The sequence below is a fragment of the Triturus cristatus genome, chromosome 11, assembly GCF_964204655.1.
Source record: "Triturus cristatus chromosome 11, aTriCri1.1, whole genome shotgun sequence".
In the NCBI taxonomy this organism is placed as follows: domain Eukaryota; kingdom Metazoa; phylum Chordata; class Amphibia; order Caudata; family Salamandridae; genus Triturus; species Triturus cristatus.
In genome coordinates, this window is record NC_140594.1 from 37,054,323 (window position 1) to 37,071,588 (window position 17,266).

Below are 17,266 nucleotides of genomic sequence, written 5' to 3' on the forward strand. Positions count from 1 at the left end.
TCATGTAAATCTGATTACTGCGTATATGCTTTGAGTTGTCCCTGCCCAATTGTTTATATCGGAAGTACCATCCATCAGGTAAAAAAACGAGTTCTTGAACATACAAGGGCAATCATTAATGAGGACAAACAATACCCTATCGTTAGGCATTTTAAAGAATTACATGGAAAAAATGTCAATGTCCTACAATTTTGTGCCCTAGACAGAATTCTTAAATCAGAAAGGGGCGGAGACAGAGTGAGAGAATTGAGACAACTGGAGTCGAGATTGATTATTAAGTATGATACCGTCCAACCACTGGGTTTGAATAAAGATGAAGAAATGTCGGTTCATTTAGGGTAATTGAATCATGTTTGTGTGCTGCAATTTTGAGAGCTCACAGTGTAGTATATTGATGAGAAGCCATGAGTTTGTTTTTATCTTTGCACATATATCATAGTGATTGCACAATTTTGTATTTTTGTAGGAGACCAGACTGTCAGCATACTTTTTAAGAAGATGGATTTACAGATGATTGAGTTGGATTGAAATTATATAATTTGAAAAACACTGCTATTCGACAACTTTACGCCCACTGGGGCAGAATTATCCAAAACAACTTACAGTGGCTTGATTTAAATAATGTGCACTATTTTTATTTTTCGCTCATAATAGTTATGAATGATGTATGCCCACTTGGGCAGAATTGAATAACATTTAAAATCATAGTTATGCACTTAGCTATTAATGTCACGACATATTTTGTCTTGAATAATGACACTTTGAATAGCGGTATTCATATATTTTGACCATTCCAAGATGGATGCCAAAGTAAAACGTTTTCGAAACTGAGTTGGGACAGGTAGTCCTACTTTTATGTTTTGTTTATTCACTATATGTTTCACTGTTTACAAACTACCGATTACCCGTGACCAAGGTGCGGCTGCACCGAAACGCGTCGGGCGTTTGTTTGTCATTTTGTGAATAAAGAACTCACGCATATGGAGCTGGGCTCGAGAGTGCTTTCTTGATTGAAAAAGCTTGATGTATGCTAATATATATATATATATATATATATATATATATATATTCACTGAAAAAACCATAGGTTTCAGGCACCTTATAGTTAGAAATTAGCATTTAAAAAACCTTAGAAATTCACTGAAAAAAACCATAGGTTTCAGGGACGTTATAGTTAGAAATTAGCATTTGAAAAAACCTTAGAAAATCACTGAAAAAAACATAGGTTTCAGGGATGTTATAGATAGAAATTAGCATTTCAAAAACCTTAGAAATTCACTGTAAAAAACATAGGTTTCAGGCACGTTATAGTTACTTGGACATTTGACTCATATAAAAACAGAGAAATTCACCCGTTATAGTCAGTTGAGCTAACTATAACTCGCGCGCCCGCAATGCACTGGTGATGACGTTACATATGACATCACTCATGACATGGTCAGTGACATCACTCATGACATCACTCATGACATCTCAAATGACATCACTGAAAAAGAACACAAGAATCGAAGTACATTAATGATTAAAATCCAGTAATTTTGAAGATGTGTAATCCAAATATGGACATACAATATGTTGCAGATAACTCAATAACTGTTCCTCGCATACTATCCAAATAGAAGTCAATACCTGGAAAACATATGTCTGTATGAAATACTGCAACATTATAGTTTTAGAAAAAATGTTAAAGTAAAAAATAAAGGGAAATATGCTGTAATTAGATCTGATGGATGTTTCTTAAAGAATGCCAAAGGAAATTTGATTAATCACAGGAAATTAAGTTGTGATAAGAGAGAGTTTTTCTATTTAGCTCTTCTGCAACTCTTCAAACCTTGGAGGACTGAAATGGAATTACTCTGAGATTTTGACTGCTATGAAGATTCTTTCAAAGCATGTACAGACATTGCTACCAGTGAGGCCCACCCGGACCACGCATCATTGCAGGGTGCACACACGGTGAGTGCTTCAGATGCCACTAACTCACTACACCACAGGTCATCGCCACGTGGACTTATTGAGGCAGAATTCAATGCAAGCCGCAACACATGGTGCCACTAACCCTGTTCAACAGAAGCCGGCAACACATGGTGCCACTAACCCTGTTCACCAGAAGCAGAACGATCCCTCATGTGGAACTGTGTCCTTAATCCTGAATGGCAGTGACCCAAAGTCCATGGCAGCGACCACAGCACCAGACTCCCTTTCATCAGTTAGGCATATTTCTATATGCAATGCCGGCGACACGTGGTGCCACTAACCCTGTACAGCATAAGGCGCAACACATTGTGCCACTAACCCTGTTCAACACAAGCCAATCTCACATGTGGAACTGTGTCCTGAGTCCTGAATGGCAGTGACCCCAAGTCCGTGGCAGCGACCACAGCAGCATACTCTCTTTGATCAGTTAGACATATTTCCATATGCAAGGCCAGCGACACCTGGTGCCACTAACCCTGTACAACACAAGGTGCAACACGTGTTGCCACTAACCCTGTTCAACACAAGCCGATCCCACATGTGGAACTGTGTCCTGAGTCCTGAATGGCAGGGGGAATTGCCAAACTAAACGAAGACGTGGAATTCATGAATGAGGAGGTTGACGGATTAGATTGATGCATATTGAAGAAACGAGATTGCCGAGAATAAGAAACGGATCCAACACATTTAGAACATAAAATCAGCATCTATTAAGGCCCCTAAATCCGACATCTCCTTTGAAGAAAGGATAGAAAATTGTCATCTTCTGCCATTTTGTATAATCAGATGCCATACTGAAATTCAATGTATTGCCTTAGGATAATTGATTCGAAGAAGGATACACATTGAGTTCAACTGTCCATCCGAGGCTAAGATTTTGAACAGCCACATGAAATAGGGGGAATCGCAATACAGGATTAATACAGATACATCAGGTGTACCAGGATAGCGCCTAGTTTTCTCCCAAATAAAGAGTGTACAAACCTGAGCGGGTTCCTGACGAAGGCCTAGCCGAAACGCGTTGTGTCTACCTACCGCCCATAGAGTAAAAATCTGAATAAGAAATGCGTACACTGTTTTTGGCAATATTTATTGTTTATTAGATGTCTAATGAGAAATAATCATGGTATGACAAGTCTGCACTGTTATCTTATCACAAAATATTTAATCATGTTCTAGTTTGATTCTATTTGCACTATTGAGAAATCATTCTGTATACATAAAGGCATTATGTTGATTTATTGATGTCTACAAATGTTTATGCTCACATAGAGAAATTAACTTTTTGAAAAATAAGAAAACAAAACAAAAAAATCTACATTTTGTAATAATTAAAGAGAATTATTATTAACATATAAGTTTGTTTGTCCCATTATGTGTAGTCATATGTATTTGTCATACATGCGTGTAAACCTTTAGTCCAGTTAGAGGGATTTCCATTCAATTGGGAGTCGTGGTGCAACAAGTTTTTTATCAACACTGTGCCCGGTGTTCACCTTTTCCATATTACTGAATGGCAGTGACCCCAAGTCCGTGGCAGCGACAACAGCAGCATACTCCCTTTGATCAGTTAGGCATATTTCCATATGCAAGGCCGGCGACACATGGTGCCACTATCCTTGTTCAACACAAGCTGACCCCACATGTGGAACTGTGTCCTGAGTCCTGAATTGCAGTGACCCCAACTTCGTAGCAGCGACCACAACACCAGACTCCCTGCGATTAGTGACGTGTATTTGCATATGGAAGCCCGGAGACACGTGGTGCCACTGAACCTAAACTAGGCAGGCCGGTGGGGCCACCAACATATGCATGTGACTGTGGGCCCTTGCTCACCACTACCTCTGGCCTACACTGCAGCAGCAGGGCTCACAATTCAGATACAGTCACAATTGCAGATGACGCAGTAGGCAACAGACATAGCTCCCACTGCGGCCCATCTGCACCAAGCAGCATCAAAGGCTCATACACTTCGACAGTGTATTCTATACATATTTCATCTTTTCATGATACGCCTACACTGCGGTCAATAGGGCCCACAATTAAAATTAAATCTTCATTCATTACTTACAGAGTCCACTAGGCAAGTAACTATCAGAGGCCTAAAACCTACATAATATCCTTTTAGTATCCTTGCTTCAAGAACTTTTTTATATCAGTTATAGCTTTAGTACACTCAACAAATTCATCTTCAAGTGCCACCAAACACTCAATAACACTGTACACTGCGGGCAACAGAGCTCGCAATTCGAATTTTTGACATGTGGTGCCACTTACCCTGTTCAACACAAGGCCTGACACGTGGTGCCACAAACCCTGTTCAACACAAGCCGATCACACATGTGAAACTGTGTCCTGAGTCCTGAATGGCAGTGACCCCAACTTCATGGCTGTGACCACAGCACCAGACTCCCGTTAATCAGTCAGGCATATTTCCAGATGCAAGGCCAGCGACATGTGGTGCCACTAACCCTGTACAACACAAAGCGCGACACGTGGTGCCACTACCCCAGTTCAATACAAGCCGATCCCACATGTGGAACTGTGTCCTGAGTCCTGAATGACAGTAGCCCCAACTTCGTGGCAGCGACCATAGCACCAGGCTCCCTTCAGTTTTATTTGTTGTTGTTTTCTTTAAATATGTTTTTTTATATGTAAATCTATACATGACTAAGATTCTTGTTTGTCCAACCGCACAGGGATAATTCTGGGCCCAAGAAGGTTGTTGGGGGTATGTTGGTAATGTGGGAAGAGGGTGCATTACCTGCTGATGTGAAAGGGGTATCTTTAACAGAAAGAACTCCGGTGTGTTTTCAGAAATGCCTCGGACAGATGCCAGCTGATGGACTGAATCACAAAATGGCTTTTCAATGCTTATGTAGTGTGACTTCTGAACTGTTCACACCCAGGCTCGCAGAGGAACAACTGCGGCCCATCCGGTCGACTCACAGATGCAGTACTACAAGCCTTCTGCTCCCAAAAGAACAGCAGCGTAGTAGCTTGCAGAGATACAGGCACAGCAGCGTACTAGCTTGCAAAGGTAGAGAGCTGCAACCCGACGGACTGGCTTCTAACGCCATAGCTGCGAAGTGGTGATGTTGGGAAGAGGGAGCGTGAAAGGGTTATCTCACACCGACAGAGCTCCCGTATATTAAATTGCCCCCGGGACCTTTCTTTTATATTTTCACTCGATGCAAGAAAGCGCGCTTTCTGGACCATGACCTTTCTCCCTACCAAACTTGGCGTAATTCCGTTCAGCAGTTTGACCTATAGCCTTGTCTAAAGTTTCCTATGGAAAATCCATTGAGAAAACACATTTTCACACCCCCATATAGCTACCTGACGCACGCGTACTCACTGTTGGTGTGCAGGTCAGTGCTCTAGTTGTCAACATGTCACGGCCGCTCCCTGAGGGCAGGTTTGCACACACACCACACCCATCCGGCACATACATCACAGACCATGTGACCACGCAAATATAATACATTGACAACATCACATCCTTTATTGACGGTGGTGACTGGATGGCGGATGCTCCACGGGTCTCAATTATAAAGAGTCCATGAAAAGTTGCACAGAGGGTTAGACATACCCTGAGCTGTATGGCCATCAGGGGCCTACTACCACGTGGCGCGGACTTGACTTGCACAGGGTTAGTGCCACCCGAAACTGATATGGCCGTCAGGGGCCTACCACCACATGGCGTGGACTTGAGTTACAGCACCCTAAGTTGTATGGCCGTCAGCAGCCTACCACCACCTGCCGCTGACTTGCGTTGCACAGGGTTAGCAGCACCCAAAGCTGATGTGGTCTCCGCCATTGATGACTCAGGACTCAGTGACATGTGTGGGATCTGCCGGGCCGCGGAGAAGCTGATGTGGTGTCCGCCCTTCATGACTCAGGACTCAGCGACATCTGTGAGGTCTGCTTGTCCGCGGAGCTTTGACGGGCACGTGGAGTGCCCAGTGGTACACACTCCGGTGGCAGCAGGTAATTATTTGGTCATGGATGCGCAGGGATGGCAGTATCTCTCTCTCTCTCTCTCTCTCTCTCTCTCTCTCTCTCTCTCTCTCTCTCTCTCTCTCTCTCTCTCTCTCTCATTTCCCTCTCTTCACTCTCTCACTCTCTTCCTTCCTTTCCTTCTCTTTCTCCCTTCTCCCTTTCTCACTCCCTTGCTTTCCTTCCCTCTCTTTTTCTCTCTGTGTCTCGCTCCTTTGATATGCGCATTACACACGTCCTTATTTTGTGCTTTATTTTCCAGGGTGTGTCATCGACATTCATGCTCCCGACAGGAATCTTCCACCTTGTTGTTTTGTGTTCATTTTGGTAAATTTACTTTATCCTTTATATATACGTTTATGAAAAAATAAAGTTTAAAAAAAAATCAATGAAGTTTTTGGTTGTTAGTTAAGTGCTGTGTGACTCTTTCTCGTTCTTATTATTGTTATTGGGTGGTGTCCACCATGGTGTTAAATTTTGGGGCAGTTAACGCGGTAATACTGGTGATGTCTGCAGTTTGCACCAGCTTCTGAATAGTGTGTTAGATTTGTCTCAACTGTAGTCGCATTAAAGTGCTGATAATGAGATGCAGAGTAGGCGTTCCCGTTCAAAAACACACGAGGTGTACCTTTGCGATTTATTCTAAATACTAAAATCCTGTATTGAATTGCACTGTGATAGTGGGTGCATTTACAGTGTACACACAAAATCAATGAAGAAATATCATTGTATTTATTTTGATTGTGAATAGTGGTTCAGGTGCTGAATCTTGATGGGATACACTGCCCAGTTTATTTATTTTTCTGTAAACGAAAAAACCACATCACAACTTTCACAACGAAAGGCAAAAACTGCGATGTGAAACAAATTCCAGCGATAAGCCGCGTTAGCATTATGCACCTGCTTTCTGCTGGTGTTAAGCAGGACCACTACCTGCAGCATGAAAGGGAACACAGCCAAGAGCCACACCTGAACTCCCACAGGTGCTATAGAGTCAATGAGCATGATACACGGATACCCATGAGGGCCATTAACACTCAACGCAACAACCCCAGGACCGCCAACGCCCCCCGAACCCGCATCTGAGCAAGTATGTCCATGTGGTCATTGTGTTAGCATGATAGGCACAGGCCCTGCAACATCAGTGTGCTGACTTCAGCGGACGTTACCATGTCACCTCAGAGTTGGCAGTGAGCCAGGAGATGTAGCCATGCACGCACCCTCCTGCATGCACAAGCGGCAAAGGGAATGGGGTGTCTCACACATGTCCGTCTGCAAGAAGTGTGTTAAGTGTGTCTCTGTGTTCTGGTGTGGCCGCCTCGAGTGCCGCAGCAGAAGAGGTTGTAAAGTGGCATGCACCACCTCCAAACGGCAGTGTCACGGTGTGATTGGAATCCCGCAGGACATGCATGAATAGCCATTACAGAGGTGTGCCATAGTAGTGCACGGGATACAACAGTGCAGCGCACAAAAGTGTGGGGCCTTGTGGGAGGGACAAGCAGCTGTTTGGCAACGTAACACACAGTGAACCCGCCCATGTGCCACGTGCTGGGCATCTCATCCATGATGACTAGGGTCGCAGACATCACACAAAACCCACGACCGGCCTTTGTACACATCCTGTATGAATGCAGCTGTTACTGTAAGGATCAAAGGTTCTTTGTCTGAGCTATCTTGTGCTAACACATCTGCTGCTCTGAGAAGGAACTTGCAAGTGGCCAGCACCCCTGACAGATACGATAATATTTGCATCCGTCTCCCACACTATGCACTGCCCGATTTGAGAATGAGTGGACATCCCACACTCAAAAGTCTTTTCTCGTAGTTAGTGCATGTGAAATGGCCTTCACATGTACTCCCACCACAACCCTGCCCTGCACCCATTGCACACAGACCCAGCTCATTGCACCAAGCTGTGCCATTTCATCCACAAGACTGGCACACGGCAAGCCAGTGCAGCTACAACCCTAGCCACTGATGCATAGCAGGGCAGCCCGAACACATGGTCGACTCTATTCACGTCCACCTATACCTTGCATGTCTGCTGCATGTCCTGGGTGCACTGCCTTTGCAAGTGCTGCGGATCACTTACCAGCACCATATACAAGTTACCGTGTTCCAAACAAAACTTCCTCCTACTACGTATAAAATATTGCTGACACTACTTGGACAGGTGTGGCACAGCGCCCAGAGCACATGACTTCACAGCATAGGACACACAGTTTGGGCTCACGGTTTCATCCCGAGTCCAGCAGCAGCTCAATTTAGCAGCATAACACTGTAGACAATACCTCACTTAATTTCCGTACCCGCACTTTCAGACCGGTAGGGGTCAGTAGTTCAGCGGCTTTATCCCCGAGTCCGGCAGCAGCTCACCTTACGACCCCACCACCATCAGCCCTGTACGAGTGAGTAGTTTGCACTTTAAAATACCAAATTGATTTGATAGGCGCGAATATACCTTCACACTCCCTGTATAACACCTCCTAATCACCATACACAAGTTACAATGTTTGAAACAAAAGTTCCTCCGAGTAGGTATAACTACATGCTGACACTACTTGCACAGATTTGGCACAGCAGCCAGAGCATATGACTTCACAGCATAAGGCACACAGTTTGGACTCACGCTTTCATCCACGAGTCCAGCAGCAGCTCAGCTTAGCAGCATGAGACTTTAGACAATACCTCACATATTTTCCGTACCCCAGCAGTTTCAGACGAGTAGGGTTCAGTAGTTCGTCCTAGTAGGTATAAACACATGCTGACACTACTTCCACAGGTGTGGTGCAACGGAGAGGGCACATGACTTCACAGATAGGACAGACAGTTTGGGCTCACGCTTTAATCCCCGAGTCCCGCAGCAGCTCACCGTAGCAGCATCAGACTCTAGGCAATACCTCACTTAATTTCTGTAGCCCAGCACCTTCAGACTGGTATGGATGAGTAGTTTGCTACGCACCCCTGTATAGCACACCCTAAACACCCCGCAGAGCGTACAGTGCTCCTACCCTCCTCTTTCCTACTTTTTTTGGCCTTTTTTCCCCTTACTCGCTTAGACAGAATCACAAAATGGCTGCCAACACATTCTACTTGCAACCGCTCGCAGCCAATAAGCAGCAAGCTTGTGCTCGTAACGCCTCAGCCAATCAGATGGCAGAATTCCCAAATATCGATATCTGTAAATGTCGATAGTTCTCCAAAACTACTGAACGGATTTACACCAAATAAACAAAACCGTGCTTTCTAGACCACTTGCACAACTTGCACAATAAACAAAGATTTCACCTACCTGCAAGTTGGCTCTTCTAAATGGGGTAACTCTTATGTTGGATTTGTTTTACGGCCGATCTCGGTCGGGTGAGATCCATGCCACATAGAAGTGGACCGAGCTGCAGTCACCTGGCAAGCAGCGTTAAGGGCAGGAAGGGCGTGGTGCAGGTTTTTAAATATGCAGCCCAGAGGCAGTGGAATGATTTCCAGACCCACAGTGGTTTTATTTTTTGGAGATTGACACATTTTGAGAGCAGCTCGCTGCAGCAAAACGAATGGAACTATGAACACCAGCAGGCTCTCGGAGAGCCGACGCCCACTGGGGCAGGTGTTTAGGATTTAATTAGCCGGTGCTGTACGATAGGTTCACAAAAGCCTCTGAAGAAATGCTCGAGAAGCAAGAAACGCGTCAGGCTTACTAATGATTTGGACTTGCACAATAAACGAAGATTTCACCTACCTGCAAGTTGGCTCTCCTGTCATGAAGACTACAGCACCACAGTTACTGAATGTGGGTCTGTCCTGGCTTTGAACTGGTTACAGCCAAAAGATTGAACGTTAGGTTTGGCAATATAAAATGAAAAGCCCACTGGAGGGCTATGGACATTATGAAGGTATAATTTTTGGTAATGCAAACCCAATGAAGGCAAACCATTTATGCTACAGAAACACGAATCCCAACATGCAACTGAATGAAAAAGTTACCTGGGAGGCCCACCGAAGGGCAATGCTGCCAATTAGCATCAAATTAAGTTTCTGTGGAAGCGTTTTTGGAAAGCCAAGCATCAGCTTGTAAACAAGGACTAGAAAGTCTGAAACGCTTTAGACAAAATAAACTATTCAATGCAAATACTGGATTTGTTTTAGCCTAAATTAAAAATGTAACCTTTACGAGGAGTGCGTCTTTGTCTGGGGACAACTTTGGGAAATTATATATTTGTATTCATTGGAAACAGGGACATTTTAGTTAGCATCAGATTTCACATCCCCAAAACCATTCAAATTCAGCAGTTATAGTTACCTGATGAGAAACCAGGGCTTTTTAAAGTGTCCCATCACTTTGTGCCCCCATTTTGACTACTAGATGCTGGTTTTCTAACTCTGATTATGCCCTGGGCTCCGCTAGAAAGACCCAGGGCATGTGCTCTGGTGTAATTGTAATTGGCATGACAACCTACCCTTATACTCCTAGTATGTGGTAGGGCATGTAGGTTTAGAGGCCTAGTAGACTTGTGCTCTGCTGTTTTTCCCGCTGTCATTTTATAAGCCAGCCCTGCTTTGCAGGCTGCTTGTAATTTAAAAGTATATGCAATTTCAACTTTGGAATTAAAGGTAATTCCAAAGTCTGAAAATCTACCTTATTTTTACATATAAATCATCCCTGAGGTCTGCCCCAGGTGTATAAAGGGTAGGATGCAATGTTACCATAAGCAGGGATATTATAAAAGATGCTTTATATTCCCTGGAAAGGGAAAAAATGCCAATTTCATTTTTCCCATTGTAGCACATTGGCTCTATAGACTAGCATAGGAATACTTTAATAAAGTGTAACTATTGACAGGAGTGAGCTAAAAATATACTTTAAAGTATTAAAATGATGGAATAAATCCAACAAAATGGCAGGTATAGATTTACTATAACTATAATAGATAAGACGTTATAGAGCTTGCTTTTCTGATATGCCTAAATCCAGCCTTCTAGCAGCCTCTCCTCATTGGCCAGCCTTTGACAGGCTGAGCCAAACTGCTATGATGAGGTGTGAAGTGGCCTGACTAGAGACAAATGGCATATGGTGGGAGGAGATCCACAGCTGAAGGGAAAAAAGCAAGATAGGGGTGGAGTAGTAAAACTGGTCTTCAAAGGGCGAATGACAGGTCAGGACAAAGAGTCAACCCCACTTCCTGCATCCCCAGCCAGACAGGAGTCCCAGTAATTGAATTGCAGAGGAACCAGAAGGGGAGTGTTGGGGAAAGTTACCCATGCCAGTGGGTTGGCTTAGCCAGATCTTAACCTCCAGCAGAGAGTTTCTACATGTTGGAGTTTAAAGTACAGTGCCTTCTGGGACAAAAATATGCTACACATTGGAGAAAGCTGTCATACTTGTGGGTAGCCTATTGGTCGGGGATACCCCCTGCTTGTCACCCAAGAACAGGGATGTCATCAGTGATGTCATTTGAGATGTCATCAGTGGAGCAGCATAAAATCAGCTCTACCTTTGATCAGGCCATATATGTATATTGAGGCTGTATGTATTCATGGGGAGACATCCATTACAATGCAGTCTTTACACCGCGATACGTTTACAACGTGGCCATTACAACACAAGTTGTTACAACGACTTGCGCTGGATGGCGCTATATGCAAAGGAATAGTATGATTTACTATTCCAACAGCTTCCCTACTGTTAAGTAGGCTGGAGTTGGAATAGTAAATCATACTTTTCCTTAGTCCAGCGCCTCTAACGCAAGTCTTGTAACGACTTGCGTTGTAATCACTGCGTTGTAAACGTATTGCAGCGTAAAGACCGTGTTGTAATGTAATACATTCTTACCCATGAGATATAAAGTAACCCGCATGAGAAAAGTGCACTTAAACCCACAAAGGGAGTGCACATGCTAAGTAATCACTACATTTGTAAATGTATGTGTTCAATAATGCTTTGTTTTCAGTTAGACCAAGTTGCAGATTAATGCATTTATACAAAGATATTTTAGTTTTAATATATAACAGAATATGTATTCATGAGAAATGCATTTCCTTTTATATTGTAACTGTTCATGGATTAGCATTTATTCAGTTATGACATGTTTTGAATTCTTAAATTGGTTACTTGACCACGGGCCTTTAGCATTTGGTTTTCGCAATATCTAACTTTCGATGTGAATGTTTTCTTGTATGGAGTGTTTTTGTTCCTTCTCCAGGTGCCTGTAACTATGCCCTAATGAATGGAAAAAGGGCTGGTAGTGTGAAACAGTACCGAAGAGAGAAGGGAGTCAAGGGGAAGGGCTACTGTCCATGTGGAATGAAGGCATAAATTCAAGGTTGTTTCAGGATATGGTGATCAAAGATGAAAGAGAAGAAGAATTTATGAGTTTGCTTTGCTTAAGAGAGAATTGTTTGAAGATGGTCTTTAATCCGGTCCATGACAATAATTTAGGAGTGTCTGAGGGTTTAACTAGGCAATGTCCTGTAGCTTTGAACGCACACTGCGCTGAGACTTCTTTGGGGGGGAAGAGCTTTAGACCTCTTTGCCTTTTATTCTAAGTTTTATTCCCATTGTATGGCTTCATGCTGTGTAATACTTTAATTTAGAAACTTCTACTGAAGTTACATGCTGGCACCCTTCTCTTTATTTTATGGACCGAATTGAACGTAAGTTAACATTTTTAGTGTAGCTTTATTGGGGAATTAGAAATCTTCATGCATCGTACACCGGAGGATTGGACTTCAATCTTCTCATTCTGAAGTGTTTCTGTTATTTTGTACCATTGCTACTGAGGTTCTCATTGGTAATTTAGTATTGAGAATTAATTGTGTTTGTAAAGTTGCAATTCCATTGATAATTCTGTATTGCTATGTGATGTTTCTGTGACCGATTTATATTACATTGGCTTCGAATTTGCAATAATTCTGTTTGAACTGACTTTCTGACTTGTGTAGTCAAATGGTTTGCACTGTATTTGTGAACTCAAATTGAACCTAACTTATTTATTCTCCAAGCTCCCTAAAAAGATCAGTTGGGAGGACCAAAAGGCTCAAATCCCCTCTGCTTGAACAGAAGGTAGCAGAAGTAGGATTGTTAGGGACTTGAGAAAGGAAGCAAGTGGTTTTGGTGAAGATACTTAATGCTCCAGGTTAGGTTGGTTCCAGCCCTGAAATTTGTGATTCGACTTGGAGTAGCGCAGGTCCAGTGTCCGGTGGTTGTGGTGTGATCAATCAATCAGTGTTTTGTAAAGCGCGCTACTTACCCTTTAGGGTCTCAAGACCCTGGAGGGGTGCAGTTCATTTGAGGTCAATCGAAGAGCCAGTGTCGGGCTTCTCCTGGGGTGGAAGGGGAGCTCGTTCCATTTCTTGGCTGCAAGGCAAGAGAAGGACCTTCCACCTGCTCTGGTCCTGTAGAAACATGGGACGGTGGCTAGGGAGAGGTCGGCTGATCGTAGGTTTCTCTTGAGTGCATGCAAGGAGAGGTGGTTGTTTAAGTATTGAGGTCTGATGTTGTGGAGGGCCTTGTATTCATGCATGAGCAGCTTGAAAGTTATCCTTCTTTCGACGGGGAGCCCATGGAGGTCGCCGAGGTGTTGAGTGATGTGGTTATGCTTTGGGACATCAAGGATTAGTCTGGCTGCAGTTTGGAGATGAGTCTCTTGTTGATTCCGGCATTGAGGGCATTGCCGTAGTCCAATTTGCTGGTGATGAGGGCAGAGTGCCCATTTTCCTGGAGTTGGCGTCTATCCGTTTCAATGTTTTAAGCAGTATCAAATGGGTTTTGAAGCATGCGGAGGAGACGGTGTTGATCTGGGAATTCATTGTGAGCGATGAGTCCAGTATGATGCTAGGTTGCGTGAATGGTCTGTCGGGGTGGGTGGGTTTCTGAAGGTGGGAGGCCACCAGGTGTCATCCCATGCTGAGAGGGTGGTGCCAAGGATGAGAACTTCTGTTTTCTCTAAGTGGAGTTTCAGGCAGTTGTTCTTCATCCAGGTTGTGGCGGCTTTCATCTCTTCTTGGAAGTTGTGCCTGGTGTTGTCGGGTTACTTGGTGAGGGAGAGGCAGAGTTGGGTATCATCGGTGTAGGAGACGATGTTGAGCCCATCGTTTATGGCGATGGTTGCGAAGGGGGCCATGGAGACGTTGAAGAGGGTGGGGCTGAGGGAGGATCCTTGGGGTACTCTGCTTCTGGTCTCTGTTGATTCCTATAGGAAGGGTGGGGGTCTTATTGTCTGTGTTCTGCTGGTGAGAAAGAAGCATATCCAGTCTAGTGCCTTTCCTTGGATGCCGGCATCGTGGAGTCTGGTGGCTAATGTGCAGTGGGAGATGGTGTTGAAGTCTGCTGAAAGGTCCAGGAGGAGGAGGGCTGCTGTTTGGCTTTAGTAGAGGAGAGCGCAGATGTCGTCTGTGGCAACCAGGAGGGTGCTCTTGGTGCTGTTGTTGTGGAACTCGGATTGGGAGGTGTCTAGGTTGTTGCTGGCTTCGATGAAGTCTGCTAGCTGGGTTTTGACGGCCTTCTCGATGACCTTTGCTGCGAAAGGAAGCAGAGAGAAGGGCCTGAAATTCTTGAGGTCTGCCGATCTGCAGAGGGTTTCTTCAGGAGGGGGTTGATTTCGGCATGCTTCCAGTCATCAGGGAAAGTAGAGGTCTTGAGGGGGCAGTTGATTGTCCGACGTAGCTCGGGTGCAATGGCTGTGGCTGCCCTGTGGAGGAGGTCTAAAGGTGCTCCGGAGTGGATGCTCTTCATGGTCTTTACAGTGTCTTCTGATGTGAGTAGAGACCATGTAAGTAGGGTCTGTTGGGTGGCGTCTGTGGAGGTGGAGGTTAGGGTGGTGCAGAGATATTGGTCGTCGATGTTATCATAGAGTGTCTTGATCTTGAGGTGAAAGAAGGAGCTGAGTCTGTAGCAGAGGTCTTGGGAGGGAGGGATGTCCATTGTTTTGCTGTTGGGTTTGGCATATTCCTGTATGAGGAAATTCTATTTTGTGGTTTTGATGAATTGATGGTGTGCCATGCTGGCGGTTTTGTAGGCATTGCATGTTTCCAGAGTTTTGCTTTGATTCTTGAAGAGCCGTGGTGAACCAGTTTGCTTTCTTGTTGTGTCGTCTTGTGATCTTCTGGAGGGGGGCAAGTTTGTTGGTAAAGTTGGCAATCCATCGGTGGAGATTGCTTCCTTGGTGTTACCATCTGTCGCAGTTGGGGGTGGGTGTAAGTGAGGGCAGAGGTGAGATCTTCCTTGGAGACTTTGTTCCAGAGTCTGCATGGGGGTGGCATGCGTGCTTGTGAGCGGTGGGTTTTCTAAAAGAGAAATGGATGCAGTGATGGTCAGTCCAGAGCTGTTTTGTGGTGTGGCTGAAGGAGATGCTGTTTCCTCCTGCGAAGACAAGGTCAAGTGTGTGTCCAGCTGTGTGGGTGGGGATGGAGACAAGTTGCTTCAGTCCTATGTTGGTGATGTTCTCTAGGAGGGCGGTGGTGTTGGGGCACAGGCAAGGCAACCACAGAAACAGGCAGGAGAAATGCAGAAAGAGGCAAGTGAGTACAGAAATAGGCAAGAGAGGTGCAGAAAGAGGCAAGAGAGGTGCAGAAAGAGGTCATAGATCTGCCGAAAAAAGCAACAGAGGTGCAGAAAGGGGCAAGAGAAGTGCAGAAAAGGCAAGTAAAGTGCAGATAGAAGAGAGTGAGGTGCAGAAAGAGGAAGAAAGGTGCAGAAAGAAGCAAAAGAAATGCAGAAAGAGGCAAGAGAGGCACAGAAAGAAGAGGGATTTGTGCACTATTAGTGCCCGTTTAACACCCACATTTTGCAATAAATAACACATGATCATTCCAGCTTTGCAAAGGTCCTTCCACCATGCTGTAACACATGATGCTGCATTTTTGGGAACATTTGAGCCTTTTGAGCTAGGAACAAGGCTTTTTTTGATCAAGTCTGCAGATTAGGCAGCAGATGATGGAATATTTGGCAAATGCGGAAAATGTTTAGCTCTGTGAAAATTGGTGCAGCCGAACAGTCACATAATTCCAGTGGCCCTGCTCATACCTCTGAATAGGTCCAGAAGTGCTCCTCAGTGGTTCTTTCTTTTTTTTTGTATCTCATTGAGTTTATAGTTTAGCTTCTATGGAAACGAGAAAGACTAAACCCGAGGTTACCACTCCACAACACAGACTACAATACCACATAATTACTCCCCAAAACACATAATCTCACTCTACATAATTCCTATACACTAAATACCACATACTTTCTATTCACATAATTTCACTGCACAGCATACTACATAATTCCACTACACACAACGTATATTCACTCTACACCAAAAAACATTAGTTAAAAGCTTTTTACATTTACAACTCCAATAGATCTTACTCTCTCAAATGCGAAACCTATTACATTGCTAATGCTTCTTTAACTAGTAGTCCCGTTTGCAGAGTGGTGGAGAAAGGCTGCTGGGCCTCTGACCAGTGCTCAGGAATTCTGCTGCATAGGACTTACAGGAGGTACCAAGAGGGCTTCTTATGCCCCAAAGTCCCTCAGGAGTAAAGTGGTCTTCATCCCCATCCTGTAGTCTGCCAGGAGGCACGTTTGCAGAGTAGAGGAGAAAGGGGGCGTGGCCTCCGAAGACTTCTTAGCAATCGCACTGTGTGGGCAACAAGAGAGGTAGTTGGCCCCCAAGGACATCCTTGGGGGTCAACAACACCTCCTATTACCTCCAGTAAGTCCCACACAACAGGATTGCTAAGATCTCATAACAGGCAACACCTCCTTCGCCCACCACTCTGCAAACACGCTCCCTGGTATGCTCTTGGATGGGTATTGAAGTCCCCTTCGCTACTGGGGGTCTTTAGGGGCCAACTAGCCTACCTCTTACCTCCAGTAAGCCCCCCACAGTGGGATTGCTGAGAGGTGGACACAGGCTACACCCCCTTTCTACAACACTCTGCAAACGTGCTTCCTGGCGCGCTCCTGGTTGGGGGATGAAGTCCCCTTTCCTCCTGAGGGTCCATGGGGTACAACTAGCCCTCCTGTTACCTCCAGTAAGCCCCATACAGCTGGTTTGCTGAGAGTGCTCAAAGGCCACACACCCTTTTTACACCACTCTTCAAACGTGGCTCCTGGCGCACTGCTGCTGGGGGGATGAAGTCCACTTGTGTCCAAAGGTCCTCAGGACACAAGAGGACCTCCTTGCCCCACCAGCAGTGCGCCAAGAGGCGCATTTGCAGAGTGGTGTAAAAAGGGGCGAGGCATCGGATCACCTCTCAACAATCCCACTGTGTGGGGCTTACTGGAGTTACCTGGTGGGCTATTTTGGTCCCT